Source organism: Scylla paramamosain, chromosome 22 (assembly GCF_035594125.1).
Source record: "Scylla paramamosain isolate STU-SP2022 chromosome 22, ASM3559412v1, whole genome shotgun sequence".
NCBI lineage: Eukaryota > Metazoa > Arthropoda > Malacostraca > Decapoda > Portunidae > Scylla > Scylla paramamosain.
Genome location: NC_087172.1, coordinates 9,654,604 through 9,680,915, shown reverse-complemented (window position 1 = coordinate 9,680,915; position 26,312 = coordinate 9,654,604). Strand labels below are relative to the sequence as shown.

Here is a 26,312-nt window from a genome sequence, read left to right as displayed (position 1 = left end):
TGCTAGCCCGTAAAGAGTACAGTTAAAAGGAATATTCAAAATTATGAGAAGTATCTTGAAATATCTCAAGTCATAGGTAGGAGAAAATACAGAAGTAGGCAGTGAATTCCAGAGTTTACCAGTAAAAGGAATGAAAGATTGAAAATACTGGTTAACTCTTACAATAGGGAAGTGGATAGAATAGAAGTGAGATAAAGTAAAAAAAGTCTTGTGCAGCGAGGCCATGAAAGCAATGATAGAAGATAGCAAGAGCTAGAATCTTGAGGGAAGGGCTGAGGACAGTCAATTAGAGGAGGGGAATTGATAACACGAAATGCTTTTGATTCCATCCTGTTCAAGTGAATAGCATAGGTGGAACTCCCATATGAAGCGTGCTCCATACATGAACGGATAAGGCCCTTGTACAGAGTCAACAGTTTGAGGGGTGAGAAAAATTGATGGAGACGGCTCAGAACACCTAACTTCATAAAAGCTGTTTTAGCGATAGACGATATATGAAGTTTTCAGTTTAGATTAATGGTAAAGAACAGAGGACAGACCAATGATGTTCAATGTAGAAGAGGGGGGACAACTGAGTGTCACTGACTAAGAGGGGATAATTATCTGGAAGGGCGTCTTGTGTTTATAGATAGAGGAATTGGGTTTTCGAGACATTGAAAGACACATAGGACCTATTTCACAGTCGCTTCCTGCTGTTGTGGTCGTTATCACTGAGTGGTGATGTCCACCATCAACAGCAATTCCAATTTCACAGATGTTTTTCGCGGCGTTGTTTGTTTTGATCCTTACCAGAAATTGGAACCTTTGGTAAAGCTGGCTTGGGAGCTGCTGGGCCTCCCCATTGGAGCTTACCGCTCCATTTATTTCTTGCAAATATCACAAGTTGTTATCCTCTTGTACTTGTTTTATTTCCTAAATTGTATATTAAAATTATTTAACAATACAACAACATTTTATAGGCTATAATAGTAATATGATAAAATTTAAGAATTTGGATGGCAGCGTGAATTCACTTCACCAGCTAATGAAAACTTCACTGCCTGTCACCCTTATTTCATTTACCATGCTTCCTTGGTTAAAAACTGTAATAATCCTCACATACGCATAGGGTGTATGGAATTTGTCACGTAAGAGAAATATTAAATAGTATTGAAATAACATTATCATTTCCAGCAGAGGGCTAGGCTTGTTTCCGTTAGGCTAGGTTTAGATTAATTCAGTTCATTAATTTAATTGCTAATCCTTTCAATGGGTAAATCATCAAAAAAAAAAAAAAGCATCATATTTTTTGCTGAGAAACAAATAATCACCATCTTAAAATTAGTAAGCTAGGGTTATTTCCATAAAACCCATATGTCAATCTAACAATGTATGTGTACAACATTGAGGAAGAGAGAAATAGACGATTAATATGTGCCTGGTTGGCATACACAGAGTTTAACGAATATTAGACATATATTCAAAGGAAAGAATTTTAATGTTTGTTTGCAAACATGTTTGCAGTTGATGGATAAGGCGTGTTGAAGGCACCAATGATGTATTTCAATTTTTGCATGCCTTTCTCTCTCTCTTTTGGTGCTGACATGGTCAGCTCTTTTGCCATGAATTGACTCATTTTGTCTAATAAGAGGGCTGCGGCATACCAACATTACCGAAGCAAAGGTCTTGTTACGATCGTTACCAGGTTGGGGATCACCGTTGTCGTGGCAAATCTCTTTCAGGTCCAAATTTCTCCGGGGTGACGCCACTGCACGTGCGCACCATATCGAGGCGACAGCATCAAAACATCATCTAGGTATTTTATATATTTTTACGTATTATCAGCTACTTTTTTGAGGTTTTATTGTCAAATTGCTATTACTTTATTATACTCGTACGTGGATATGTTAGCATAGGAATGGGGCAAGTAAGCAAGGGTAGTGAGTGATAATATGGCACCAAAATCTTCCTTTGCCTATGTCAAGTCCTCCCACCATGGTTTACATTTTTGTATTTCACGTATTGTCAACGTCGGTATGGAATTACTTTATTGTATGTGGATATATTAGGACAAGAATGGGACAAGTAAACAAGGGTAGTGAGGAATAACAGAACACCAAAATCTTCTCCCTTTGCTTATGTCAAATCCTACCACAATGTTTTATGTTTAAAATATTCCACAGACAATGAAACATTAGTAATTTGTCAATAAAATTCCATAGCGATGTTGACAATACGTAAAATACATAAATATAAAACATGGTGGTAGGACTTGACATAGGCAAGGGAAGATTTTGGTGCCCAGTTATCACTCATTGCTCTTCTTTACTTGCCCCATTCCTACACTAACAGATTCACATACAATAAGGCAATAGTAATTTGCTAATAAAGCCTCAAAAGTTGATAATAAGTAAAAAAATATATAAAATACTTGGATGATGTTTTGATGCTGTCGCCTGCGCAGCATCAGGTGCGCATGCGCAGTGGCGTCACCCGGAAGAAATTTGGACCTGGGAGAGATTTGGCACGACACCGTAACCACGAAAACAAAGACTATGAAATCAGATTGAGATGTTGGTAATGCCTGTTACCAGGTTGGTGAGGTTCTTGCTTAGGAACGTTATTAAGCGACTGTGAAATCAGGTCATAGATTGCTCCGAAAAAAAAAAAAAAAAAAAAAAAACCCAGAGGTCAAGCGTTCTGTTGCCTCTAAATAAGGTAGAGTCAAAAGCTTTCCGCTTCATCGACTCCCCTCTAACTGACTCTCTTCAACCACTCTCACTTTTCTGTAGCAATGTACCTCTTGTTATATTCTACAGCTGCTTTTATGCTCACTGCTCTCATGAACTTGCTGACTGCATGCCTCCCCATTTCCACAACCTCACTGCAGAAGACTTTCTACTCACTTTCACACCTATTCTGTCCACCTCCCTAATGGAAGAGTTAACTAGTACCTCCACTTTTTTATCTCCTTCACTGGTAAATTCTGGAAGTCTGTCTGAATCTGTGTTTCTCCTTTCTATAACTTGACTTTGCTTAAGGCACTAGTTTCAAGGGTCCTTCTTTACTTTTTTTTTTTTGTGAAGATAATTAGCAGCACATTTTTTCTAAGTCTGCTTTCTTTGAGCATAAAAAATAAAAAGACCATACCCATAAAGGACCGAAGCAGTACTGTTGGGGTGAAATGTCGGGTAAGAAAATATCAAAAGAAAGAAGGATGCAATAAGGCAGGAGGACTATTTCTGTTCATGCATTGCATTTGTCTATCCTGTTTTTAAGCTCCCATTGATTCGCTGATAAAAACTTGACTGTTCAGTCTGTTCTGATCATCTACCACTCTATTTAGGAACCAGTTCCCTCTCTCTCTCTCTCTCTCTCTCTCTCTCTCTCTCTCTCTCTCTCTCTCTCTCTCTCTCTCTCTCTATATATATATATATATATATATATATATATATATATATATATATATATATATATATATATATATATATATATATATATATATATATATATATATATATATATATATATATATATATATATATATATATATATATATATATATATATATATATATATATATATATATATATATATATATATATATATATATATATATATATATATATATATATATAATTACTCACAATGAGGTCTAAAGCACTGGATCAGGGGATGCTGTGAACCTATCATTAAACCCAGCTGTGACCTCACTGAACGTTACCCTTTGTGGCTCACAACACAAGGAGGCAGTCACAGCATGCCCTCTAATGGCAACTCTCTTCCTTCACACAAAACTACAAGCAACTAATTACACACACACCCTTCACTCAAAATTCAGAAATATCATGATGACTCCTACACCAGCCTCGGAGTCCCCATTTGGGGAGCTGACCACAAGTATCCCCAGCTCGGACTGCTCTTCTGTTATTAACCTAAGCAAGCGTCTTGACATCCCCTTAACTTTTCTTCATTAACTTCTGCAACATTCGCGGTCTTAGATCTAATTTTCAATCTGTAGGACACTAGCTCTCCTCTACTAAATTTCATCTTCTTTTCCTCACTGAAACAGGTGTCTAAGGCAACTGACAGTAGCCCCTTTTCTGTTCCCTTGTACTTTATTTATCCTCATTTTCATTCCAAACTGGATGTTTTTGCGCAACGACTTAACCTGCTTTCGTGTCCACGCTCTTGAATTTTCCGAGTTTTCCACCATCTGGCTACGACTACAGAGTCACTCTCAAACTTAATCTATCTAAGCAGTATGCTTCTCAGCTAACTCCTCTGAATAAGAATTATTTGACTACTTAATCTCCAAAGTGGAGCACATTCTAACTCTCTTCCCTTTCGTGAAGATCTCCATTCTTGAAGACATCAATGTTCACCACCAACTTTGGCTTTCCTCTCCCTTCACTGACAATCCTAGTGAGCTAGCCTTTAACTCTGCTGTCTTTCACGATCTAGAGCAATTTGTGCAACACCCTGCTCGTATTCCTGACCGTCTTGGAGACACGCCCAGCATTCTTGAGCTTTTCCTCTAACCTCTAATCTGCTTATGCTGTTACCATATCTTCTCCTTTGGGCTCCTCCGATCAGTGTCATATCTGTATCTTGTTCTATCGCTCCAGTCCCTTCTCAGGATCCCCCTAACCGTAGGTGCCTCTAGCGTTTTTCCTCTGCTAGTTGGGGGCACCTGAGGAGATATTTTGCTGATTTTCCTTGGAATGACCACTGCTTCCATGTCAGAGAACCGTCTTTGTGTGCTGAGCGCATAACAGAGGTGATACACTCTTCATTCTTTTTCTCGACCTAAAACATTGGTTTAACACAGCCTGTTCTCGTGCTATAGATGATGGAGTAGTAGCCCACAAATGGTACTTGAGTCTTCCATCACCAGAATCTCATGCGCTTTATATCTCTGCCCAAATCATGCCAAGTCTGTTATCCAACTAGCCAAAAACTCTTTCATTAATAGAAAGTGTCAAAATCTTTCAAGATTAAACTCCCTTCGTGACTTCTGACTTTTGGCACCTAGCCAAAAACATCTCCAATAATTTTGCTTCTTCATCTTTCCCTCCTTTATTTCAACCTATTGGCACCACTGCCATCTCATCTATTTCTAATGTTGAACTCTTCGCTCAAACCTTTGCTAAAAACTCTATCTTAGATAATTCAGGGTTTGTTTCTCGCTCTCCTCCATCATCTGACTACTTCATACTACCTATTAAAATTTTTCGCAATTATGTTTTCTATGCCCTCGGAAGGCTTACGGACCTGGTGAGGTCCCTTCTATTGTTCTCCGAAACTGCACCTCCGTGTTTGCATCTTAAACTCTTTCAACTCTGTCAACATCTACCTTTCCTTCTTGCTGGAAGTTTTCCTACATTCAGCCTGTTCCTAAAAAAAAAATATCGTTGTAATCCCTCAAACTACCGTCCTATTGCTTTAATTTCCTTATCTAATTTTTTTTTTTTTTAATCTTTCCTCAAAAGGAAGATTCTTAAACATCTATCACTTCACAATCTTCTATCTGATTGCCAGTATGGGTTCCGTCAAGGTCTATTTTATTTATTCATTTTTTTTTAATCTTTCCTCAACAGGAAGATTCTTAAACATCTATCACTTCACAATCTTCTATCTGATTGCCAGTATGGGTTCCGTCAAGGCCGCTGTACTGGATCTTCTGGCTTTCCTTACTGAGTCTTGGTCATCCTCTTTTAGAGATTTTGGTGAAACTTTTGCTGCTGTCTTGTACATATCAAAAGGCTTTTGATAGAGTCTGGCACAAAGCTTTGACTACCGAACTATCCTACTACTTCTTCTATCCTTCTCTCTGTAACTTCATCTCAAGTTTCCTTTCTGACCGTTCTATTGCTGCTGTGGTAGACGGTCACTGTTCTCCTAAATCTATTAACAGTGGTGTTCCTCAGGGTTCTGTCCTATCATCCACTCTCTTCTTATTATTCATCAATGACCTTCTAAACCAAACTTCTTGTCCTATCCCCTCCTACGCTAATGATACCACCCTGCACTTTTCCGTGTCTTTTCATGGACGTCCAACCCTTCAGGAAGTAAACAGTTCACGCAGAGAAGCCACAGAACGCCTGACTTGTGATCTTTCTAAAATTTCTGATTGGGGCAGAACAAACTTAATATTGTTCAATGCCTCAAAAACTCAATTCCTCCATCTGTCAACTCGACACAACCTTCCAAACACAACTTTCAACGACACTCAACTGTCATCTACACTGAACATCTTTGGTCTACCCTTTACTTTCGAGTATAATCTAAACTGGAAACTTCACCTCTTATCTCTAGCTAAAAACAATTTCTATGAAGTTAGGGGTTCTGAGACGTCTCCTCCAGTTTTTGTCACCCTTCCAGTAGCTAACTCTGTACAGGGATCGTATCCGTCTATGTATAGAGTATGCTTCACACGTCTGGGGGATTCCAATCATACCGCTCTTATATTATAAATAGGGTGGAATCAAAACCTTTTCGTCTCATCAACTTCTCTCCTCTAACTGACTGTCTTCAATCTCTTTCTCATCGCCTCAATGTTGCATCTCTTGCTATCTTGTACCGCTATTTTCATGCTAACTGTTCTTGTGATCTTATTAACTGCATGCCTCTTCTCCTCGCGCAACCACACTGCACAAGACTTTCTTCTTTCTCTCACCCTTGTTCTGTCCACCTCTTTAATACAAGAGTTAACCAGTATTCTCAATCATTCATCCCTTTCGCTGGTAAACTCTGGAACTCCCTGCCTGCTTCAATATTTCCACTTATCCTTAAATCTTTGACTACCGGTAGGGACCCTATTCGGGGACCGACATTTAATTGTTTTTTTTTTATTTATTTTTTTGTTGTATTTTTGTTGCCTTTGGCCAGTGCCCCTCCTACAAAACATATATATATATATATATATATATATATATATATATATATATATATATATATATATATATATATATATATATATATATATATATATATATATATATATATATATATATATATATATATATATATATATATATATATATATATATATATATATATATATATATATATATATATATATATATATATATATATATATATATATATATATATATATATATATATATATACATACATACGTACGTACATACGTACGTACATACGTACGTACATACATACATACATACATATATACGTACGTACATACGTACGCAGGTACGTATATATATATATACGAGTATATATATATATATATATATATATATATATATATATATATATATATATATATATATATATATATATATATATATATATATATATATATATATATATATATATATATATATATATATATATATATATATATATATATATATATATATATATATATATATATATATATATATATATATATATATATATATATATATATATATATATATATATATATATATATATATATATATATATATATAGTCTTCTTTGAGGCTCTTATGGTGAGCCTCTTATATTTTTAATATTTTTTGGAGGATTAGTCGGTTGGTTCCCATCAGTAATGGCACTAGCAGACTTTTAGAATGACACCTTTGCAGAGGCTGATGGTGCCCCTCAGACGTCCCTGCTGTGGTCGCTATCGAAGACAGGGTCGATAGAAAGGATTTGGGTATTCTTCGGTCACTGGCCGATGGCTTGAACATTATCAGTTTCCGGCAGGAATGTATATATGCACACACACACACACACACACACACACACACACACACACACACACACACACACACACACATACACGAGTCTATGGTGACAGCAGTAGCAGGTTGCTTCAGGAGACTCAGCACTCTGTGATATGAGAAGCCTTTCAAATGGAGGCTACCGTATGAGGGTGTCTCAGGATTGTCCTAACTCATCCCATAGCGCCCCACCGGTGTAGTTGATACGAAGAAAGATATCTAATATGGCCGGAAACTCCGCTTAATGAGGCCAGGGCCAGGGTGTTGCAAGGTTCCCAGGCAGCAGACGGCCGGCGCGCCGCTCTTCCTGCAAGGTGCGGCGCCTGCGTCCTCCCCACTTCCCTTTACTCTATCCTTTGTACATCGGTTTTTATAAACCTTTATGTCACACTTGCCGTCATTCTTTGATGACTGAGAATCTTTCAGATAATGTCGTGTGTGATGAACTGGCAGGTGGAGGGTCCTTACTGCACATCAATCTATCATTGGCAACTGCAAGGAGACAACAGTATTGATCTCGGACTGCCTGTGTTGCGGGACCCGACGTTGTGCACGTGGGCGCCTTTCGTCTTCCTGATTGGCCGAGTGCTGTCCCAGCGAGCAGATGGTGAACGTTCATTGGTCGATGCATCCACGGAAGGTACGCAGGCGAGGTCTGTGGTTGGTGCGTTCCGGCTGCTCGGGCAACACAGGACCTGCACTCCGAGCAATGAAGAGGATGGAACCGAAGGAAGGAAACAATTCACAGGTTTTGGAAAAAAAAAAGAAAATATCAACTCTTGGTCGCTGCGTCATTAATCATGATACAGACGTGCAGGAAGTGACACGAGACTGCTGCCCGGAATCTGCTGCACTTGTAGATCTTCAGCGGTTCGAAAACAAACAGCGTGGACAAGCTGCAGCCCGTGGTCTGAACCGAGTTTCAAGGAGTTTCACAGCTGAGAAAGTTTTCCACCATTGTGATACGAGGTGTTGCTTTCAACATTTAGGACTAAAATTATGTCAAGTGACAACAATGGTGGTGGTGGTTATGGTGGTACCAGGTGATGGTGGTGTGAGGCTGACTACCTCAGGCCGCACCTTGGGCTGCATGCAGTTGTTACTTGAGAATAGTTAGGTTTTGATGCATTGCATCCCTTCTTCTTCGCCACCATTACACCAAACCGGACCACGCAACGTCACCACTCCAGCTTTAGTGTGCCTCGCAGCACATCACAGTATTGTGGGTCGCTCACCACACCAGCAACACACACACCTCAACCACACCGTGTCATATCATCACGTTAGTCCAATCAACTCACCACACGCTACCATACCACCGTACACATCTTGCCTGATCCTGCCACAACTCATGCCACATATGGTATAATTACATCCTTTATTCCCTTTCACTAACTTTGTTGCTTGATGAATAGAAGTTACTGTTCATCCGGGCCAGCTATGCTTTATTATTTTCACTGCTGGATATAGTTTTGTTGCTGGTTTTGTCAGAATTCTTCCTACATGTATTTTTCTTACCATAAAATAAAGGATATTCTCATCTATATTTCTCTTACCATACAATAAAGGATATTCTCATCTTAAGACAGAATATCCTTCCCTTTATACTTTTACTCCAGGTTCTTATTACGCATTCTTCCACTCCCTTCCCTTAAAATCATAGTCTGGTCTTCAGTTTCCTTGTTTCGTTAACTTTCCTTCCCTTTCTCATATTATCGTTCATTACTTCATTTATCTTTCTTTATTTGTCTCTCTAACAGCTCATTAATTTCTTTATTGATTTTCTTCCCATTTCCAGACATTTTCTAATCTCCTTTTCCATGTTATTTTCTATAACTTTTTTTCTTTTTCACTCTTTCCAGCCTCCTCCTTTGATCTGTCCTCTTAGCCGCAGTGTCTTGCGTAACCTTGACTTCTCCTCCCTCATCAACATTACATACCTGATGGAGTAACGAGAAGAACGCTCGATAAGAAATAATAAAGAAAGGAAAGCTCAATTCTCCACAGACTTGATTTAGCCATCGAGGCGCGGTCTGCGGGACGTGTTGTTGTGCATGACGGGAGCTGCACGTGTATTGATCATCGCCGTCCATGTTTGCTTCCCGTGCCACATTGACCCACCGATGCTGCCGCCGCCTCCGCCTCCACTGCCGCCATCACCGCCATCACACTGCTTTCAAGCCACGCCCAACATTTCATCGTTGCTTCTATTACACCACCACTTCCATAGTACCATGTCATGCCATACCCCTCACTGCCTCAACCACGCTGCTCCCTCAGGATCGCCACTACGTCTCACATTCATAACCACTACTATCACATCACAGACTTCCAGCACCACGACTCCCAAGACTACACCTTCACGTCGTCACCAACATGCTATCACCACCACATTGATGACCTCCGTAATGCTATGTCACCCTGTACTGAAACACCACCTCTACTACAGCACCATTATGCCATACCCACCCTCGCCACAGTCACCATAGTCACAGCTTCCCCAGTCTTGCCAAGGCACTCAGTCACCACCATCTGAGTCTGCAAGATTATCCACATCAGCATTACTGCCAAACTGTTATTTACAGACATACATATATACTATACATATATGTACAGTTAGATGTATACTGTACTTATATGTATAGGGTTACACAAACATTAATCACACACACACACACACACACACACACACCTTACATATAATCCCCTTCTTGACTGGGATGTGAGCAGAGCTAATAGCGAGTAATCCATCAGGGTGTCTGGCATATCCTTGAGGAGACTGACTGGTTGGTGGTACCTGGGTGAGTGTGGCAGTAGAAGACGACTGTAGCTGGAGGTTAGGTGGCAGGCAGGGTATGGTGATGGATGATCGGGTTCGGTGGCGAGATGTTTCGATGTACAGATGAACAAGAACTGCAAGGTGTAAGGAATTTCTCACTATTATGAGGTTAACTTGTGTGTTTGTAAGAAGACTGTCATCGTTTGCAGGATCACGTGATGGGATTCTTTCGTCAATTGTATTGTTCTAAGTTGTATAACATCCAAAAAAAAAAAAAAAAAAATCGGAAATTTTGCATCGTTTATTTTTATATTCACACACACACACACACACACACACACACACAGGGAGAGAGAGAGAGAGAGAGAGAGAGAGAGAGAGAGAGAGAGAGAGAGAGAGAGAGAGAGAGAGAGAGAGAGAGAGAGAGAGAGAGAGAGAGAGAGAGAGAGAGAGAACAACGAAAGACCAGGAGCTCACTGGTAGGTGTACTGAATGGAGAATTAATATTGTCTGGTAAACCTGCGACCCTACAATAATAAGTTACGTCAAGGTAATGAAGAAAACCATCCAAAGCAGCAGGTGACGTGGGCTGCCAAGAACTCCAGGAATGGATACCTGCCGTCAAGTACAAGTCACAGGTGAGGCAACTTCATGAATCACGGAGTGGTTATGGAGGGTGAATCAGTAAGGATGACGTTGTCACTTTTTGCTTATTTATAGATATTGTTTTATAATTTTATTATTCTCAGGCGAGATTTCATAAGAAAAAAATACTTTATTTCGTCAACTGGATCACGGAAGTAAATCTTGAGTAGAAAATGAACTTCTATAATATATTATGTTGCATTTGTAGGCGAATCGTGGCTATGTGTTTAATGAAGTGTTGTGTGTGATGGGTAGGTAGTTGATTCCGTACTGTGAGAATGTTCGTGGACAACAAACTTTATGATGACAATGAATAAGACTTGGGCACTCTCTCTCTCTCTCTCTCTCTCTCTCTCTCTCTCTCTCTCTCTCTCTCTCTCTCTCTCTCTCTCTCTCTCTCTCTCTCTCTCTTTCTGTTTCCTGTTATACTTGGGCTTATTATTTTGACTTTTGGTGTGGTTTCTGTATCTCATCCTATTTTTTTCTCTTGTGTTTTAAGGAACTTTTGTTTCGTGTTCTGTTTAGTAACTGTGTTCTCACTTTTCTCTCCTTTCTTTTTCTTGTTGATTACTATAGTGTAAGTGTGTGTGTGTGTGTGTGTGTGTGTGTGTGTGTGTGTGTGTGTGTGTGTACGTGTGTCCATTTCCTGCTAACATTTCCTGTTGACGTCTTGTGTTGACGCTCTGGAGGGCGAGAGCTCCCATGTTCGCCTCTGAACTTTACTGCCACGAGCCCACGGATCCCCGACCTTTCCTCGTCGGGCGAGTGGGCGTGTCGGTGTGGCGCGGGCGAGGAGACTTTTGGTGGATGACAGATGACGCTATACTGGACATGATTATCTGAACTCAAGGACATGCATTAGAGTTAAGGGACCTGTTGTTATCATTGTCATCATTGTTATTATCATCGTCGACGCCTGTCGTCATTGCTGTTGTCATCGTTGCTATTGTTTTTGTTGTTGTTTTTGTTGTTGTTGTTGTTGATGTTACTGCTGGTGCTGGTTTGTGGTGCTGCTACTACTGCTATGTCTGCTGTAGTCGTCTTCGTCGTCGTTGTTGTTGTTACTGTTGTTGTGGTGGTAGTGGCGCCGGCGGCGGCAGCGGCGGCGGCGGCGGTGTCGGGTTGGGGTAGCCGCGTAGCAGACCACTATGTCAGTGCCTCACCTGATACGAACACAGGTGCTGAGTCTGAGCCTTGAGGTGGAGGGATGGTGTCGGCAATGGAGGGCAGGGGAAGGCATGAGGAGAAGGAAGAGAGTGCTTGGAGAGCAGCTTGGTATACAAATAAGGCGCCACCTAAGCAACCCACGCACTAGAGTGAATTACAAACCTACACAGTACAACTGGTCACCACAAATGTCTTCTTTTTTACTTTAGCCAGTTACTTCTTTCGCACCTTAATAGGAGTTAGTGTCTACGCCTGATAAAAAAAAAAAAAAGGAGTGATAGCTGGAAACCTTTGAAAGATCACTTTGTTGGAAAAAATCTGCCTCTAATTAATCCTGATTTAAGGAAGGGAATGTCAAGGGAGAAATATTTGTAGACAGAGTCATATCTTTGTTTCATGTTCTGTTCGGAAATACTAGACGCCAATCTTCCAACACTGCTTCCCTAGCCAATATTAAACGTGGCTCATCTGTGTTGTTAATAAATTTTTTCCTCTTTTCACCAAGTCACTAGAAAGTACCAGATTCATGAGTCTCTGTATACTGGCCAAATGAGGGTTTGTGCTGGGCCTCGCCATGATGAGTAGGGCGGGGCGGAATTGGGTTAGAGTGTGCTGGGGGTGGACTGGCTGGGCTCTGCTTGACTTGGCTGGACGGGACTGGGCGTGGTCCGCTGCCAACGCCCAACACACGAGAGGAGATGAAGGAGCATCGATTCCACCATAACCACCAAGACCTCCACCACCATCACCACCACCACCACTACCACCACCCACCACCTCCAATACTACCCACGACTTCCCACCACCACCACCATCGTCATCACCACCATCGCCAATATTACACCCACTAACACCACCACCACCACCACCACCACCACCACCACCACCACCACGATCTCCATCACCACCACAATCACCACCAAATGTACCGTTATCCCCATTATTACTATAATCATAACCACTACCAGCCACTACCACCATCACCACTACCACCACCATCATCACCACCGCCACCACCATCAAATTTATTATTAACATGACTGTAATCAGCACACCACTACCACCACCACCACCACCGTCACTACCACTACAATAATTACACGCCAAGGTCACAGTCATTACAAAGGGACCTCCTTGTTCGCCATGACCTCGTGATTAAACGAGTGTCATGCACGAAACGTAGACACGACACTTGACCTATACCTGACCTGACCCCTGACCTGACCTTCGCTATGACGAGGGACAAGGCTGTGGGGGCTGCAGTATTCATTACGGCATTTGTCTAACCCTGTGACCTATCCTCCCGCCCTTCCCTGCCCTCCTACGCGACACGTTACGTTTAACCTTTCGCTGCCTTCCTTTCACTGACCTGTCCGCGCTCTTTCCTCTCCGCTGCTGCTGTCTCCCTTCTGACTCTCAGCAGAATTAGTGTAATGGTGGTGCTTCTGATTCTACCACCGCTTCATTCACTGTTTTTGTGACTACTACTACTACTACTATTACTACAACTACAAGTACTACTATTTCGTCGTATACTAATAAACAATGACAGTGAAGGCAATACTAAGCGGAATATCACATCAATAATACTGGTTTTAGCTATCTCTGACTATCTATGAAGAACGTTACATGCATACAGACATAAATCAACGGAGAAGAGAACCACTACAAGTAAAGAAAACGAATAATAAATCTGTACGGAAAGTAGCTAAGGGTAAATGAAGAGAGTGTGAGTGTCAGGTATAAGTGAAAATACCACATTACATAGTAGGACTTCGTGGAACAGGCCACGTAAAAAGGATAAAAACCAAAGTCGACAATGGGGCAAGTAGGTGACATAAAGGCTCCTGCCGTCGCCGCCGCCGCCGCCGCCGTCGCCGCCGCAAGAAAAAGTAAGAGCAAAAATAAACCAAATTACGCTCAGCTGCAGAAAAAAAGTACCTAAGCCTTAGTAAAAACAAGAGTATATGCTACATATACCCGGCCATAAAGAGTGCATGTGAGATAGTACAGTGGCAGTACACCAATAACACATTGTGGGGGAGAGGGTGATCAGTAAACAAGCACCACTAAAGAATTGAAAGTTGTGTTACGAGAATGGCATGAAGGTGTCTCCGGGACGGACCAAGGGAGCACGTGTGGAATGGGAACGATAGGTAAGAGGTAGGAAAAGAAACAGAGAAGCGCACGGGACACACGAAGGCAGGGTGTGAAGGGACCCAGCCGGGAAATCAATAGTGTTGTCGAGCCGCACTCCTCGCCTCTCTCTCCCTACCCCCACTGCCTCTCCTTCCCTGCTCCTCCCCCCATTTCTCACCTGTCCCCCTACCTCTCTCTCTCTCTCTCTCTCTCTCTCTCTCTCTCTCTCTCTCTCTCTCTCTCTCTCTCTCTCTCTCTCTCATCATGCAATATGCTAATGACACACAGTTCATTCATAAAGACTTAATCTGTTGAGCCAAAGAATATGTAAAGAAAAGAAAAAAAATGTATCTTACAATAATTATTAATTATCAAATACCAAAAGGCCCAGTATATGTCTATAGGAAATAGATGACTGTTATCACGGACCTCATTTGACGTTCACGTGCATATTGACAAGGTCAAATTATTTTCCCTAAAGAAGTTAGACATAAATTTTGATAAGTACATCGAGTTTGCCACGTATTAGTGCTCACAAATATAACATACGCAAATAAGAGAGAGAGAGAGAGAGAGAGAGAGAGAGAGAGAGAGAGAGAGAGAGAGAGAGAGAGAGAGAGAGAGAGAGAGAGAGAGAGAGAGAGAGAGAGAGAGAGAGAAACAGGTCCTATTGTACGTGTAGGTGGGATTATTATGGCCTTATCATATGGGATGCGACTAGTGCAGCACCAATCCAGTATGTGAAGATTCCAAAATTTTGCAGCAATAAGAGCACTGTGCAGAGCAGCCAAATGTGACTATGTGACACCACCGCGCCGACCGTGCTGGTGTGGGATGCAGCGCTGGTAGTGGTGGTGGTGGTGTGGAGGGGATGCTTGTGGTGTCGGTGGTGGCGGTAATGATGGTGGTGCTGATCGTTGGATGTGGTGTTGGTGCCGGTGGTGGTGATAATAGTGGTGATGGTGATGTTATTCAGTAAACATTGTTGTTGTTGTGGTTGTGGTGGTGGTGGTGGTGATGTTAATGTGATGATATGGTGGTAGTAGTATTATTAATGGAAGCGAAGATATAGGAACTTTGGGGTAGTGTTGATATGGCTGTGTGGTGGTAGTGGTGGTGGTGGTGGGAGATCTAACATTGACGGTGGTGTGGGTGAAAGGATAAGATAATGGTAGTTTTAGTGGTGGCAGTGGCGATGGTTCTGTCGGTGGTGGTGGTGTTGGTTGTGGTGGTGGTGATGGGTTATGGTGATGGGTGATAGTGGTGACGCTTGTGGTAAAGAGGTGTGATGAAAGATGATGGTTCTAATAATGGTGGTGCTGGTGATATTGATGGTGAATGTAAGAGTGGCGTGGTGATGATGGTGATGATGGTGGTGCTAGGGGTCTGTGCTTGTGTGGTGTCATGGTGGTGTTGTGGCAGGAATAGTGGTGATGATAGGAGGGTGTGGTGTGTGGTGGTAGGGACAGTGGAGAGGTGGTGGCAAGGGGATGTGTAGATAGTGTGGAAGTGGTGATAAGGGGTTGTGGTGAATGTGGTTATAACAGTGGTGGTGATGGTGGTAAGGTTGGGCAGTGGAGGTGGTGGTGGTGGTTAGGGTCCGTCTTGGGAGGGGAATTGGTGTTAGTGGTGGTGGTGGTGGTGATGCAGTGAGGGGGTGGGTCGATACTTGGCAGAAGATAGTGTAGGAACCGCTCGAGAGAGAGAGAGAGAGAGAGAGAGAGAGAGAGAGAGAGAGAGAGAGAGAGAGAGAGAGAGAGAGAGAGAGAGAGAGTGGTGTTCACTCACGTGCATACATGGAGGTGTGCTCACAAATGCAACACACACACACACACACACACACACACAGTACTGGACAGAAGGTGAGTTACAGAACACGTGCATCCGTCCGTAGGTGTGAATGCATATGCATAAATACACACACACTCACGCGCGCCCACATGGAAATCTCCGAATACAGTAAATTATTCATTCCTTTGAGAGAGAGAGAGAGAGAGAGAGAGAGAGAGAGAGAGAGAGAGAGAGAGAGAGAGAGAGAGAGAGAGAGAGAGCGTGGGGAGTTGGGAAGGACGAATGTGTGTGAGTAACCCGGGATGAGGCACAGGTGGAACCAGCCTCTCGCCGCCTCCATCCCGAGCACAGCCGAGGTCAACCTGAAGGGCATAGTCCCTTACTGAAGAGCTCGGGGGGCGCCGTGGTGCTGGCGTGGGGGATTCGCGCAAAGGTCGTCAGTGCTCCGCCCCGACAGAAACTTCGCATATCTGATGAGTCTGGTGGTGTGTTTGCTGGGTGTGATGCACGAGGGTAGGATGGGACAGTCTTCCCCGTTGCTGCTGCCAGCCAAGCCAAGTGCCACATCCAATGTCTGTCTCATCCACCCCTTCCTCGTCTCAGTCCCCCCCTCTTTCTCCTATAGAGCACCGTTGTGGCCTCGCTGCCGCCATGCCCGTCATCTTACCTTGTGGTAGCATTAGTTTTGTCAGTCTGTAGAGAATGAACATAATAATGGACTGATAGCTATTCCTGCTCACTATTACTCAGAAGCAGGAAATGTAAGGGAGTGTACGACAGACTCGTGAGGGAACGGGGTAAGGATGTAAGGGATTGAGGCCAGTCACCGGGGCTGCCGCCGTGCCAGGGCTGCGTTAGGAGGAAAGCGGCGTCATGGGCAAAAATAGTAGCAGAGTGTTGGCGCCTTGCCTCCTGGCGTGTGTGACTCCTCAGTCTCATACACCTCCACTTCCTACTTTTGCCATCTTTTCTTGTTCATCGTGCTCGTCTTGTTCTTGCTGTTGCTGCATTCTTGTACTTTCCTTTCCTGTTTTATTCTTTATTTTTTTATTCCTGTGGATGCTTTACTTCATTGTAATAGAATCATATATATGAGCAGATAAATGAATGAATGTATACATCGAATTCGAGAAATAGGTAAATTAATAAGTAAATAAATACACATATATACACACACACACAAATGTATATATATATATATATATATATATATATATATATATATATATATATATATATATATATATATATATATATATATATATATATATATATATATATATATATATATATATATATATATGTGTGTGTGTGTGTGTGTGTGGTGGCGGAAGACAGTATGCAGGCAGCAGGCTGGACGTATGAGCATGCACGGGCGACGTGTCACTTGGTGCAGCACTTACGTAAATGTATCAAATTTTCTTCCTTATTTGCATTGTTCCTTTTCTTTTTATGACGTCTTTCCTTATGTACAAGGCAGCATCACTCATCTGATACTCGGTAGTCTGTGGCGGCGATGCAAGCAGGGTTAGTGTCAATTTGGGCCGGGCTGTAGCCTGTAGCCCATGGTAATATCGCGAGAAGACCACTAATAAAAAAATAAATAAATAAGTAAATAAAAATAAGTAAATGAATAAATAAAAAAAAAATAAAAATAAATAAACAAATAAATAAAAAATAAAGTAAATAAATAGATTAAAATGAATAGATAAATAAATAGAAATCAAATATAAAAAATAATAATAATAACAATAATAAACAAGAATAAACAAATGTGGGTGAAAATGACGCCTATAAGAACATTGGCAAGATGGCAGTCCGTGTCGCCAGCTGAGAGGATGATGGTGACTTTAATATATGCCTTCTTATCTCGCAGCAGATTCTTTTACAGGGAACCCCGTCACCACGAGGCGGTGTAATAACAATCGGTAATTTACGTTCGGGACCATTCTAAGTACTGGGGTCAATTCCACGTAGTAACTATGTCACAAGTTAGGTGTTCGCTATCTCATGAAAGCTAAGAACAATTGTGAATTAAAGGTAGCCAGCCAGGCGAAGACAGATCCCAAGGGATTTTATCAGGTATACAGGACGAAGAATAAGGATACTATAGGTCCATTAAAGGCAGCAGATGGGGAGCTGGTTAGTTCTGGGGAGGAGATTAGTAAACTTCTGAATGAGTATTTTTTAACTGTCTTCACCCAGGAAAACATGCAGATATGCCAGGTAGTGAACAGGTGTTTAGAGCAGATGAGAATGAGAAGCTGACAGATATTTCCATAACTAGGGAGATAGTGGAACAGGAGATAGATAGGCTAAAAAAGTTCAAGTCACCAGGACCTGATGAAATATACCCCAGAGTACTTAAGGAATGTAAAGAGATTATTAGTGAGCCGTTAGTTTCTGTCTTTAGGAAATCACTGGAGTCGGGTGAGGTACCAGTAATGTGGAGGCAGGCTAATGTAGTACCCATCTTTAAGAAAGGAGATAAAACTTTAGCATCTAATTATAGACCTGTCAGCTTAACTTCAGTTGTAAGTAAAATGTTAGAGTCAATAATAGCGAGGAACATTGGGGAACTTTTAGACAAACATAACTTGATAAATCAGTCACAGCATGGCTTCACGAAGGGGAAGTCTTGCCTGACAAATTTGTTAAGTTTTTACAGTAAGGTGTACGAGGCAGTAGATAATGGTGATAGTTATGATATCTTATATCTGGACTTTAGTAAACCATTTGACAAGGTACCCCATCAAAGGCTCCTGAGAGAGGTTAGGGCACACGGGATAGATGGGAAGGTGTTAGGCTGGATAGGGTCATGGCTTAGCGACAGGCGACAGAGAGTGGTAATAAACGGCTCTAAATCCGAGTGGGGTCATGTAATTAGTGGGGTGCCACAGGGATCAGTATTAGGGCCATTGTTATTTCTAATATATATCAGTGACTTGGATAGTGGAATTAGTAGTGATGTTAGTAAATTTGCGGATGACACAAAGATAGGTAGATTAATTAGGTCAGAATCGGATGGCATCGCCTTGCAGGCAGATTTAGATAAAATGAATGAATGGACGGATAGATGGCAAATGCAATCTAATATCAATAATTGCAAAGTGCTTAGCGTAGGTAGAGGAAACCCACACAATAGGTACACATTAAACAACCAAACTCTGGTAGGTACAGGGTACGAGAAAGATTTAGGAGTTATAGTTAACTCTGAACTCCGTCTAGGGAAACAATGCATAGAAGCCAGAAACAGGGCAAATAGGGTACTAGGATTAATTTTTAGGAGTGTTAAAAGTAGAAGGCCGGAAGTAATATTAAAGTTATACTTGGCGCTGGTCAGACCTCATCTAGACTACGTTGTGCAGTTCTGGTCCCCACATTACAGGAAAGATATAGGCCTATTAGAATCAGTACAGAGGAGAATGACTAAAAGGATACAGGGAATGAGGAGTATTCCTTACGAGGCGAGGTTGAAGCTGTTAAATTTACATTCCTTAGAGAGACGTAGGTTAAGAGGGGACCTGATAGAAGTCTTTAAGTGGTATAAGGGTTATAACAAGGGGGATGTAGGCAAAATTCTTAGGATCAGCATCCAGGGTAGAACAAGAAATAACGGGTACAAGCTTGAAAAATTTAGGTTTAGGAAGGAGATAGGAAAAAATTGGTTCTCAAATAGAGTGGTAGATGAGTGGAACGGACTCATGTAATCATGTAGTTAGTGCTAGGACACTAGAGAGCTTTAAGAGAAGATTAGACAAGTTTATGGATGGGGATAATAGATGGAAATAGGTAAGTATATTTCATACAGGGACTGTCACGTGTAAGCCTGGTCGCTTCTTGCAGCTTCCTTTATTTCTTATGTTCTTATGTTATGTTCATCTTGTATGATTTGAGCGAGAAAGCAGGACTGAGCCATCTCACAGATTTCGCAGGGTAACCCACTTCCCACGTAATAGAGGAAAAAAAAAAAAAAAAAAAAAAAAAAAAAAAATATATATATATATATATATATATATATATATATATATATATATATATATATATATATATATATATATATATATATATATATATATATATATATATATATATATATATATATATATATATATATATATATATATATATATATATATATATATATATATATATATATATATATATATATATATATATATATATATATATATATATATATATATATATATATATATATATATATATATATATATATATATATATATATATATATATATATATATATATATATATATATATATATATATATATATATATATATATATATATATATATATATATATATATATATATATATATATATATATATATATATATATATATATATATATATATATATATATATATATATATATATATATATATATATATATATATATATATATATATATATATATATATATATATATATATATATATGAAGAGATTGATTCTTAAATAGAGTGGTAGATGAATGAAATAGACTCAGTTATCAGATCGTTAGTAAAAGTCAATAAAGATGTAGGTTTATGGGCCTTTTATAGCTTCCCTTATTTTCTTATTTTTTCATGTTCTTCATAATTTGACCAGATTCTCATTGGTCTCGGAACGGAGTGGAAGGTAGACTGGGATTGGAGAGTGAACAATATGCAAGTAAATATTATATGAAGAAAGCAAATGTGGCATGTAGGAGAGCAGCCGTGTGCCAGGAATGTTAAGCGTGGCGCTAAGGCTGGCTCATGAACGGAATTAGTTCAAGGATGAAGCGGGCGGGACCTCCTGCAGGGCCGTGCGGACCCGCAGGCAACACCCCTTGTTGTTTGCTGCTGCCTCACGTTTTATCAGAATTAAAAAAATGTTGACTGTGTATATTAGGCTGTCCTTTGCTCCCTTCTTCCTCACATTAATTACCTTTCCCCAGGCCTCTGCGGAAAACGCTGGCATATATTTTTATTTATTTATTTATTTATGTATTTTTTGTTTTTGATATCATGGTAGGACAGGTATGAGTAAAATTTAATGTCATCCCGCACGGACGATATTGCTCTGTGTGTCATGAGAGATAATTTAGCCGAGACACTCGGAGAAGACACGCATACCATTTCGTTTGTAACGCCATCCACCGGCAGGACAGCCGCGGGGCCTTACTTTGACCCTGGCTGTGCAGAAGCTAAATATACCCATTCTCCCGCTGCCCGCGCCACCCTTTCTCATAATCAGCATTAGTTAGGTGCTTACATATACACTGTCATATATAATATATATATATTTCTTTAATTTTAGAATGATGGTAGTTAGATCACTGAAGTAATTTGTACGAAAATAATAAATCATATCATTACTTTTACATAGGTATCATCCACCTCCACGTTACCGGGAAGCGGCCAATGATGTCCGCATACCCTCTCACAACAAGGCGGTACCTCTGTGGAGATGCGCCCACCCAAACACACCAGTCCCGTTGAGTTGTTCCCGTGCTGTCAATGGCCACACATGTCTCCATAGCAGGCATTTATACTTGTCAGTTTCTCCTTCGAAGAAGGGAGCAAAAGGAAAGTGGCGTTTCGCACTCCCCGTCATCCAGCAGCCGCGCAGGGGTGCCAGAAATAGCCTATGTAGTCAGAGCCAACAAGAAGGCTACAGTCGCAAGGAAGGCTGTGAAGATGGTGGGATGGGCAGGTGAGAGATGTCGCACCTTCAGCCTCCCACTCATCATTTTGGCGACGCAGCATGGCAGGTCCCGCGAGATGTACTAACCGTGTGGTGGCATGGTTTGTTGGAGTGATTAACGAGTGAAACTGTTTTAATTATTTGCTGTACTGATAGAATTAGGTTGCAAGCTGGTTCTTCCTTTTGTCAAGTGAACGTAGGGGATCGGCCGGTTCCTAGTAATAGTGGATGACTTCCGGAAGAACCCGAGAGTAAAGGAAGGTGGATGATGGGAGAGGAGAGAGCGTGAAGTGGGGTGTAGTGGCATGTACTCGGTCAGAGTAGAAGATTCATCTGATTACTCCTTCATTCTTGGGATCGTCGTCCCGAATAGGTGAGGATCACATAATAATAATCACTCGATTTGACTAGCGGCTTTTTCCCATGACGTCACCAAGTTAATGCATCCCATGAACTGAGACTCGGTGACGTCAGTGGGCAAGCTTCTGGCGTCTCGTGGTCTGGCAGTGACGTTATCTTGTTATTCTGGGCAGTGGGCGTGACGTGCCATCCGTATCACACGGCGGAAGCCACCCGTTCATCCCGAAGCAGAGATAATTCTTGTTTAACTGCAGGCACTGGCTAGACACTAATAATTGATCTCAAACTTTTTGATAAAGAGCGTGCTTTCTGGGTTTCAAGAAAATAGCTATCTTCTCCTATCCGTCATTAGCAAGCCCATTGTCCCATGTGAGAGACTTTTTTTTTTTTATGTAGGAGGGACACTGACCAAGGGCAACAAAAATCCAATAAAAAAAAAGCCCACTGAGATGTCAGTCCCAGAAAAGGGTCCAAAGCGGTAGTCAAAAACTGAAGGATAAGTGTCTTGAAACCTCCCTCTTGAAGGAATTCAAGTCATAGGAAGGTGGAAATACAGACGTAGGCAGGGAGTTCCAGAGTTTACCAGAGAAAGGGATGAATGACTGAGAATACTGGTTAACTCTTGTATTAGAGAGGTGGACATAATAAGGGTGAGAGAAAGAAGAAAGAAGAAAGATGTGAAGATTCCAGTTCAGCTTATATGTAAAAGACAGACCATGGATGTTCAATGTAGAAGAGGAGGGACAGTTGAGTGTCATTGAAGAAGAGGGGATAGTTGTCTGAAAGGTTGTGTCGAGTTGATAGATGGAGGAATTGAGTTTTTGAGGCATTGAACTATACCAAGTTTGCTCTGCCCCGAACAAAAATTTTAGAAAGATCAGAAATCAGGCGTTCTGTAGCTTCCCTGCGTGAAATGTTTACTTCCTGAAGTGTTGGACGTCTGTGAAAAGACGTGGAAAAGTGCAGGGTGTTATCATCAGCGTAGGAAGGGATAGGACAAGAAGTTTGGTTTGGAAGATCATTGATGAATAAGAAGAAGAGGGTGGGTGACAGGATAGAACCCTGAGGAACACTACTATTAATAGATTTAGGAGAACAGTGACCGTCTACTACAGCAGCAATAGAAAGGTCAGAAAGGAAACTTGAGATGAAGTTATAGAGAGAAGTACAGAAGCCGTAGAAGGGTAGTTTATAAATCAAAGCTTTGTGCCAGACTCTGTCAAAAGCTTTTGATATATCTAAGGCAACAGCAGAAGTTTCACCAAAATCTCTAAAAGAGGATGACCAAGACTCAGTGAAGAAAGCCAGAAGATGACCAGTAGAGCGCCCTTGACGAAACTCATACTTGCGATCAGATAGAGGGTTGTGAAGTGATAGATGTTTAAGAATCTTCCTGTTGAGGATAGATTCAAAAGCTTTAGATTGGGAGGAAATTAAAGCAATAGAACAGTAGTTTGAAGGATTAGAACGGTCACCCTTTTTAGGAACAGGTTGAATGTAGGGAAACTTCCAACAAGAAGGAAAGGTAAATGATGACAGAGTTGAAAGAGTTTGACTAGGCAAGATGCAAGCACGGAAGCGCAGTTTCGGAGAACAATAGAAGGGACCATATCAGGTCCATAAGCGTTCTGAAGGTTTAGGCCAGAGAGGGCATGGAAAACATCATTACGAAGAATTTTAATAGGTAGCATGAAGTAGTCAAAGGGTGGAGGAGAGGGAGGAACAAACCCTGAATCATCCATGGTAGAATTTTTAGCAAAGGTTTGAGCGAAGACTTCAGCTTTAGAGGTAGATGTGATAGCAGTGGTGCCATCTGGTTGAAATAAAGGAGGGAAAGAAGAAGAAGCAAAGTTTTTGGAGATATTTTGGCTAGATGCCAGAAGTCACAAGGAGAGTTAGATCTTGAAAGATTTTGACACTTTCTGTTAATGAAGGAGTTTTTGGCTGGTTGGAGAACAGACTTGGCATGGTTCCGGGCAGAAATATAAAGTGAATGAGATTCTGGTGATGAAAGACTTTTGTAGCTTTTGTGGGCCACCTCTCTATCATGTATGGCACGAGAACAAGCTGTGTTAAACCAAAGTTTGGAAGGTTTAGGTCGAGAAAAAGAATAAGGAATGTACGCCTCCATGCCAGACACTATCATATCTGTTATGCGCTTGGCAGACAAAGACGGGTCTCTGACAAGGAAGCAGTAGTCATTCCAAGGAATATCAGCTAAATACCTCCTCAGGTCCCCCCAACTAGCAGAGGCAAAACACTAGAGGCACCTCCGCTTAAGAGGATCCTGAGGAGGGATTGGAGCGATAGGACAAGATACAGATATGAGATTGTGATCAGAGGAGCCCAAAGGAGAAAAGAAGGTGATAGCAAAATCAAAAGGATTAGAGGTCAGGAAAAAGTCAAGAATGTTGGGCGTATCTCCAAGACGGTCAGGAATACGAGTAGGGTGTGCATCAATTATTCTAGGTCGTGGAGGATAGCAAAGTTGAAGGCTAGTTCACCAGGATAGTCAGTGAAGGGAGAGGAAAGCCAAAGCTGGTGGTGAACACTGAAGTCTCCAAGAATGGAGATATCTGCAAAAGGGAAGAGAGTCAGACTATGCTACACTTTGGAAGTTAAATAGTCAAAGAATTTCTTTTAGTCAGAGAAGTTAGGTGAGAGGTATACAGCACAGATAAATTTAGTATGAGAGTGACTCTGTAGTTGTAGCCAGATGGTGGAAAACTCGAAAGTTTCAAGAGCGTGGTCACGGAAACAGGTTAAGTCGTTGCGCAAATAGACGCAACATCCAGCTTTGGATTGAAAATGATGATAGGGAAAATAGGAGGAAACAGAAAAGGGGCTACTGTCAGTTGCCTCACACACCTGTGTTTCAGTGAGGAAAAGAAGATGAGGTTTAGAAAAAGGAGAGGTGGTGTTCTACAGATTGAAAATTAGACCTAAGACCGAAGTTAATGAAGAAAAAGTTGAGGAGGATGTGAAGACACTTAGGGTCGGTTTCAAAAGAGCAGTCCGACCTGGGAACATTTGTGGTCCCCTCCCTAGATAGGGACTCCGAGGCTGGTGTAGGAGTCGCCATGATAATTTTTAATTTTTGAGTGAAGGGTGTTTGTGTTGTAGTTTTGTGTGGAGGAAAAGAGTTGTTTTTAGAGGTCAGGCTGTGACTGGCCCCTTGTGTTGTGAGACACAAAGGGAAACATTCAGTGAAGTCACAGCTGGGTTTAATGATAAGTTCACAGCACCCCCTGATCCAGTGCTTTACCCATCACTGGGAGTAATTATCGTTTCGGCAGGTGCCTACTGACTCTTCCTCCTACGTGGACAATGTTCAGTACTGGAAAATGCGCGTGTATGTGTGTTGATTGTTACTTTGAAAAGTCAAGGTGATGTGGGCCTTGATGACTAGAGCCGGCCCACAAAATGCGTGGCATTGTCCAGTATTTAGCCTGGTACATATTAAAAATGCAGGACCGAAATTCTTAGTAGTATTGCCTGATAGGGTATATATGAACGCGTAATGAGAATTGTTGCTGCTCATCGTGGCGAGCTAGTGTGTTCACTTGGCTGCATTGTTGTGAAGAGGGCCGAACCGGTGCTGTGTATGTTATGCCATGTTTTCATATTTACACTCATCTAAATTTTGGTGTATACTATGAACACCCTTTATTGCAGTACTTTCTTCCACTTCACTCCTGATATTTATACTTCTATGTGGAAAAAAAAAAAAAAAAAAAGAAAAAAGAAAAAAAAAAAAAAAAAAAAAAAAAAAAAAAATATATATATATATATATATATATATATATATATATATATATATATATATATATATATATATATATATATATATATATATATATATATATATATTTTTTTTTTTTTTTGACATCAGTTATGTTTTATTTGTTCTTGCGTCCATATGTGTGTGTGTGTGTGTGTGTGTGTGTGTCCACTCAAAAAGAGACCTGGTGAAGTATGTGGAGAAAATGACTGCAGAGATACAAGAGGAGCAACAGAAAGATGAG

The 26,312-nt window shown here is 41.0% G+C and overlaps 1 long non-coding RNA gene across 1 annotated transcript; it reads left to right on the top strand.

The window, feature by feature from the left end:
• Positions 1-1,569: 1,569 nt before the first annotated feature.
• LOC135111856 (uncharacterized) lies at positions 1,570-9,257 on the top strand. Its single transcript, XR_010273925.1, has 2 exons — positions 1,570-2,573; positions 8,142-9,257. It is a non-coding gene; the product is annotated as an uncharacterized LOC135111856 (long non-coding RNA).
• The last annotated feature ends 17,055 nt before the right edge of the window (positions 9,258-26,312 follow it).